Source organism: Trachypithecus francoisi, unplaced genomic scaffold (assembly GCF_009764315.1).
Source record: "Trachypithecus francoisi isolate TF-2019V2 unplaced genomic scaffold, Tfra_2.0 Lachesis_group16, whole genome shotgun sequence".
Lineage (NCBI taxonomy): Eukaryota > Metazoa > Chordata > Mammalia > Primates > Cercopithecidae > Trachypithecus > Trachypithecus francoisi.
The window spans coordinates 21,176,553-21,183,435 of record NW_022681461.1 but is presented as its reverse complement, the minus strand read 5'-3'; the positions used below and the strand labels follow the sequence as shown (position 1 = coordinate 21,183,435).

At 40.0% G+C, this 6,883-nt stretch overlaps 1 pseudogene; it reads right to left on the bottom strand.

Annotated features, from left to right (window-relative positions):
- Positions 1-653: 653 nt before the first annotated feature.
- LOC117099222 lies at positions 654-5,152 on the bottom strand (annotated as a pseudogene).
- Positions 5,153-6,883: the final 1,731 nt, after the last annotated feature.

The window sequence follows — 6,883 nt, the reverse complement described above, 5'->3', positions numbered from 1 at the left end:
CATGATGCACATTACAAAGGTGAATATTATTTCATTAAGTTTTCTTTTCCATTTTCTCTAAAGTTATGCAGAATGCATGTGTGTGCTAGGTTGCCATGCAAAGTCTGTTTCTTACTCGAAGTCATAGCCTAAAACGTTTTTGATCTTAGATATAATTCTGAAGATAGAGTCACCTTCTGTAGTGAATTTTTTTTTTTTCTTTTTGAGACAGTGTCTCATTTTGTTACCCAGGTTGGAGTGCAGTGGCATGATCTCGGTTCACTGCAGCCTCCACCTCTCTTGGGCTCAGTGATCCTCCCAACTCAGCCTACTGAGTAGCTAGGACCACAGGCATGAGCCACCATGCCCAGCTAGTTTTGTTATTTTTTGTAAAGATGGGGTCTTGCTATGTTGCCCAGGCTGATCTTGAACTCCTGGCATCTAGTGATCCTCCCTCCTCGGCCTCCCCTAGTGCTGGGATTACAGACATGAGCCACAGTGTTCATCTGTAAGTTCTTATAATTTGTCGTTGTTATTTACTTCTTATTTCATAGTCATAAACTTAGGCCTGCAATCTAGCTAGGCATGGACGGAAATAAGGAAAACATGGAACCCAAAGGAACTGAAGTGAGAACACAAAGATTATAGGATACTATGAGCAAATGGGGTGGAAAGGTGCTCTCCTGAGCTGCAGAAGGAATGGTCTGGTGGTTAAGGTAAAACACAAGTCAAATTTATTACAGTTGTCCACAGTCAGCAATGGTGATCTTCTTGCTGGTCTTGCCATTCCTGGACCCAAAGCACTCCATGGCCTCCATGATACTCATGCCTTCTTTCACCTTGCCAAAGACCACATGCTTGCCATCCAGCCACTCAGTCTTGGCAGTGCAGATGAAAAACTGAGAACTATTTGCGTTGAGTCCAACATTTGCCACGGACAAGATGCTATGACCTGTATGCTTCAGGATGAAGTTCTCATGATCAAATTTCTCCCCATAGAGTGACTTGCTGCCCAGTGCCATTATGGTTTGTGAAGTCACCAGCCTGACACACAAACCCTGGAAGAATTCTGTGAAAGCAGGAACTGTTATAACCAAATCCTTTCTCTCTAGTGCTCAGAGTATGAAAGTTTCTGCTGTCTTTGGAACTTTGTCTGCAAACAGCTCCAAGGAGATTCTGTTTAAGGGCTTGCCGATGATGGCGATGTTGAAGAACATGATGGGGTTGACTATGGCTGGTGGCAGAGGGCTCTGGGAGGCATCCGTGTCTGCAAAGCCGAATTTGTATTAATTTTATGTTGTCTCAGCATTCATTTTGAATATAAGTTGGAGTTTCTCATACTAGAAGCAGGGCTTAGACATTTTGACACAGATTGCAATTCCTCCAAACTCTACCCCTTCCCAGTTCCTCAAGGTGGGTCAATCCAGATATGTGCTTTATACAACTGCCTCCTGGTGACCACCTTTTTATGGCATGGCTAGATACAACCTACTTGACTTACCCCACTGACCCCCCACACCGTGGGTGGACTGCCCAGATATGCCACAGTGATCACCTCTCGGTCACAGTGTGATTTCATGGACCTCGTACCTGCTTGCTATAAACCCACCAATTAGAACTCATTGTGAGAAACCTGCTTGGGTAGCATGCCGGACCAGAATAAAGACTTTGGCCCAGAGGTCTCTTTCTCTCTCTCTTGCTATCCCCTTGCTGGTTAAGTGTGCATGTTCCAGACAGCTTTCCCCTTTCTTTTGGCCCTGCAAGGCATGCTGTCCTCTTCCCTCTGGAATCTGTTAGTAATACACTGCTCCTCTGTGTTTCATCTGACCAACACAGCCGAACGTAACTTTTGTCCTGGTCAGGGCCCTCCTAGAGTCTGGCTGTCTTGGTAGAAAGAAATTGGACAGAGTTTACACAAGAGTCACAAGGGCATCTGCCAGTATAAGCAAGTTTCCTGTGGGAGGGACCCCTGGACGTGGCTCAGACACTTAAGCGCCAGGATTTGAAAGGGTCCTGTGAAAGGCACAGTGTAAACATCCACGACCACCTCCCCTGGAACTCCACCTGGCACCTTGCTCTAGCCCAGCCCTGCCCTGCCCTGCCCTGCCCTGTCAAAGTAGGGATAAAGTTTATAGCCACTCTCCTCAGAGAGGCCTCAAGACCAAATTAGAGGAGAACATAACACCGTCTCTGGTGGGTAGAGACTTAAACAAAATATGGGTTTGTTAGGAAGAGAGGAGTAATAGATGTTGAATACTCAAGCAACAGAGCTTGCTACACCTCCTTTCTGTTTTCTTTCCTCCATGGTGAATTCTTTCTTTCTGTACTTTCAAACTCTAGTGGTCAAAAATGTGCCATTGTGCCCAACTTAAAGGATCACAGACATTCATGCAAACATAAATCTAGTGCTGTCAAATTAGGAGGAACTAAAATAAAAAAATATTAATTCGTTTGGAAATATATAACGAAAATAAGGATGGCAATCTATGACAATCACTGCTAGGCCCCCCCAAAATAAATCAGTTCTATATTTCAGATGGATATTAATAGACAATTAATTTGACAAAACAGAGGATGTTTTTAATCATCAGTGCAATATCACTACACTGACACTATTTAAAAATCAAAGCATATCGTACTAGGTTCCTACTAATTCACTTGAAGCCATAAGCCAAAGGTAATGAATGTAGTTTTGTGGATTATAAAACAAAACATTTAAAGATAAGAGTGCAATTTTGTTGTCAAATAATGTTTCTTGGCACTTGCCTTGTTAAACCAAGTCCTTAAATCTCCCAAGAAATTTACAGACTGAGTTTCTATCAACTTACAATACTCAATTTTTGGTACAAGATTCACTTCTAAATATCAGGACGCAATGAAATTTCACAAACTTGAGAAACAAAAATTGCATTGTAAAAAACTTACAGCTAAATCTAGAGGAAAATGTTTTCATATGCTCAGTTCAAAGTCCTTAGTGTGTGGTGCTGTGTGATGCCCTGCTTTGTGTTCTCTTTAGTACAAGGATGTCCTGAGTGACCTACCTTGAAGCTTCCCCTGGCATAGGAGTAGACTAGATTTGACTAGACAATTCCCCCATGAACACAATATTAAATCTGTTTCTAATTTGGCCAAAGGTTTCTGCAACAAAAGTCTCTTTCTTCCCTGGTTGTTTTCTTTCCTGGAAAATTCAGGAGCCTTACACAAACCACCCCATGGGTACTTCTTTGCATTATGCCTGGCTATTAGGAGTCAATTACATTTTTTTTTTTTTTTGCTGAAGGTCAGATTACTCATTTGGTAAATATAAAGGCATGTTTGTTTCACATCCATACTAAAAAGTGTTTAAAGAGTTAGGGGGCAGGCATAAAAACCCAAAGCAAAAAAAAAACAACTCTAGGATCTATTTTTTAACTTGGAATCAAAATTCCCCTTTTTCCCTTTTTATTTCTTCCAGATTAATTTCTGTGCTAGCTAACTTTTAGAAACTTACACATAAACATTTACTTAATTTTAAGGCCATGCCGTAATTTAGTGGACACAGATATTAAGCATTTGCTGGATTTCATAGTAAATCTACAACTCTTATCATTTCAAATGTTTTTAAACACTAAATAAAAACATAAGAAGAGTATAACATGCCTCTCTTCTAGATTGTGCTATATGCTGAGACATCTGAATAATTGCATTGCCTCAGTTACATTTTATAACATCTTCTCCCCAAATTAAACACTCTCCAAACCCCCTCTACTCCACTGTTATTTTTCTATCTTGGTAGGAGGTTTGAAGTATGACCTCAGTGTACTGTGAGGTCAGATCTTAGAGAGACTCTTTCCAGCCCAGTTTCAGGAAGTACCCATGCCTTTGAAATCATAGGATCACAAACACCAATCTGGAATACCATTCATTATCAGGGTTAATGACATTTTTAGAGGTATTTAGATAACTGAAGGAGAAACTTGGAAACCAGAGGAATGGGGGAGGAGGTATAAGGAGTAATAATGGCTGCTTATCATATCCATGGCACCAAATAACATATTACAAACATTATTCCATTTTAATTGTTACCTATGAGGTCAGTATTATTTATTCCGTAAGTATTTTGGAGGTTAAGTATATTGACCAACAATTACCTCAGATATACTCTTAATCTTCTTGAAAGTAGAGATATCTTGTTGTTCCTCCCTGTATCTTTGAAATTTAGAACCTTGGCACATAGTAGGTTCTCAATACGTATTTATTGAATAAATAAACACATGAAAGAATCCAATGATCAAAGTGAAAGAGCTGGGATTAAAATGTGGGTCTTTCAGGTCTTGCAATCTATTCTCTTATACTCCTTCCACTAAATTCCATAGTATCCTCACAGAGTAGGAATGGCTGTCTTTCCCGCCTGTTAATTTCAATGCTGAGGACTCCTATTGGCTCTTCCCCCTGTGGGCGTGGCTGGAGAGGCCAATGGGCAGCAGCTTGCATCTACAGACTCTCACTTTTGATTTTTAGGGTATCTTCCAGGTGTTTCTTCAGAACGTCTTGAATTTTTGCCGTGTCTGGGTTTTCTGTTGTAGGGAAAATACTAAATTGGGCATTACAGCAGAGGGAAACAAGCTGGCAGTGGGAGCGGATAAAAGAAAATGACGACCACTCCAAACCTAAGGAAGGTGCAAGGAGATGACACAAACTTTTGAAATAACATGAACACATGGGTTTCCTTTTTCTTGTGCAACTACTATTTGTTAGCAATCCTCTCGATTTGCAGTGAATTGGGGGTGAGAGAAGAGGAGCAAATCACACAATGCAAATGAATACATTAAGATGCAGATGAGGTGAATCATTCTTTTTTCAAAGCAGAAGATCAGGTCCCATGTGAGCAGAAATAATAATAATCCTTGCAATCGAAAGAAGCAATATTATTTGTGTTATTGATGACAGGGTTTGGTGGGAGGGAAAGATATATGATGTCTTTACTTCTGTCCAAATCACAAACAGGTAACTTTCTAGTCTTCTGTTCGGAATTCCATGAAGCAGAATGTGGAGATTTCTAGCAATTGGTTGAGATTTCTTTCTAAGGCAAAGCATGAAAGTGAAGTAGAAGTGAAAGTGTTGCAGCGAGGACAAAGCACCAGGGCTTACACAGAGCACGAGAGGGCTTGAGATTCTGGCTGGAAAACGCCATCCCTGTCATGGAGGGAGAAACAAATCCCTGCGTGTGGCTTGTGTACAGGAAGCAAGAGGCTGGCTGCTGGGGAGGAAAGCCAACAAGCCTCAGTGCCAGTGAATGCTGTGTTTAAATCTCTACTAAATACAGTCACGTGTTTTAACGTTGGGGATATGTTCTGAGAAATGCTTCATTCAGGGATTTCTCTGTGGTGTGAACAGCATAGAGCATAACTTACACAAACCAAGATGGTATGGTATGGCCTACTACACGCTTAGGTTATATGGTATCCTAGGCTGCAAAGTTGTATAGCATGTTACTAAACTTAATACTATAGGCAGTTGTAACACAGTGGTGTTTGTGTATCTAAAGATAGAAAAGGTACAGAAAAATATGTAAAAGATAAAATACGGTACACCTGGCCAGGCACCACGGCTCATGCCTGTAATCCCAACACTTTGGGAAGCTGAAGCAGGAGGATCATTTGAGGCCAGGAATTCAAACTCAGCTTGGTCAACATAGAGAAACCCTGTCCCTACAAAAGAAAAATTAAAAAGTTAGCCAAGTGTGGAGACTGGGCTACTGGGGAGACTAAGGTGGGAGGATTGCTTGTGCCCAGGAGTTTGAGGTTGCAGTGAGCCATGATCGTACTACTGCACCACAGCCTGGGTGACAGAATGAGATCCTGTCTAAAAACAAAAATACACCTGCATAGGATCCTTACCATGAATGGAGTTTGCAGGTCTGGAAGTTGCTCTGGGTGAGTCTGTGAGTAAGTGGTGAGTAAATGTGAGTACTGTACACTACTGTGAACTTTATAAACAATGTACACTTAGGCTACATTAAATTTATTAAAAAATTTTTTTCTTCAGTAATAAATTAACCTTAGCTTACTGTAACATTTTTGTTTTATTAACTTTTTAGTTATTTTTAACTTTGTGATGCTTTTGTAATAGCACTTAGCTTAAAGTACGAACACATTTTACAGCTATACAAAAAACATTTTATATCTTTATTCTATACACTTTTTTCTATTTAAGAATTTTTGAAAAATTTTTAAACTTATTTGTTAAAAATGAAGACACACACACACTAGCCTAGGCCTACACAAGGTCAGGATCATCCATATCATTGTTTTCCACCTCCACATCTTATCCTGCTGGGAGGACTTCAAGGGCAATAACACTCATGGAGCTGTTATCTGCTTTGAAAAGAATACCTTCTCCTGGAATACCTCCTGAAGGGCCTGTCTGAGGCTATTTTAGAGTTAACTTTTTAAAAAATATGTAAGTAGAAGTACTACACTCTAAAATAACCATTAAAAGTATAGTATAGTAAATACATAAACCAGTAACATAGACGTTTACTATCTTTATCAAGTATCATGTACTGTATATCATTGCATGTGCTATACTTATTTTTTTTCTTTGAGATGGAGTCTCGCTATGTTGACCAGGCTGGAGTGCAGTGGTGTGATGTACTATACTTTTATAAAACTAGCAGCACAGTAGGTTTGTTTACACCAGCATCATCACAAACATGTGAATAATGCATTGCACTACAATATTACAAAGGCTACAACATCACTAGGTGACAGGACCTTTTCAGCTCCATTAAAATCTTATGTTGTAAATGTTGTCCGTCATTGACTGAAACATTGTATAGTTGTTTTGTGGTTAGAGTAAGCCCTTAGCATCTCTAACCCATCATTGCTAATTTTGTGCTTGCTATGGTTTGAATGTTCCCTCC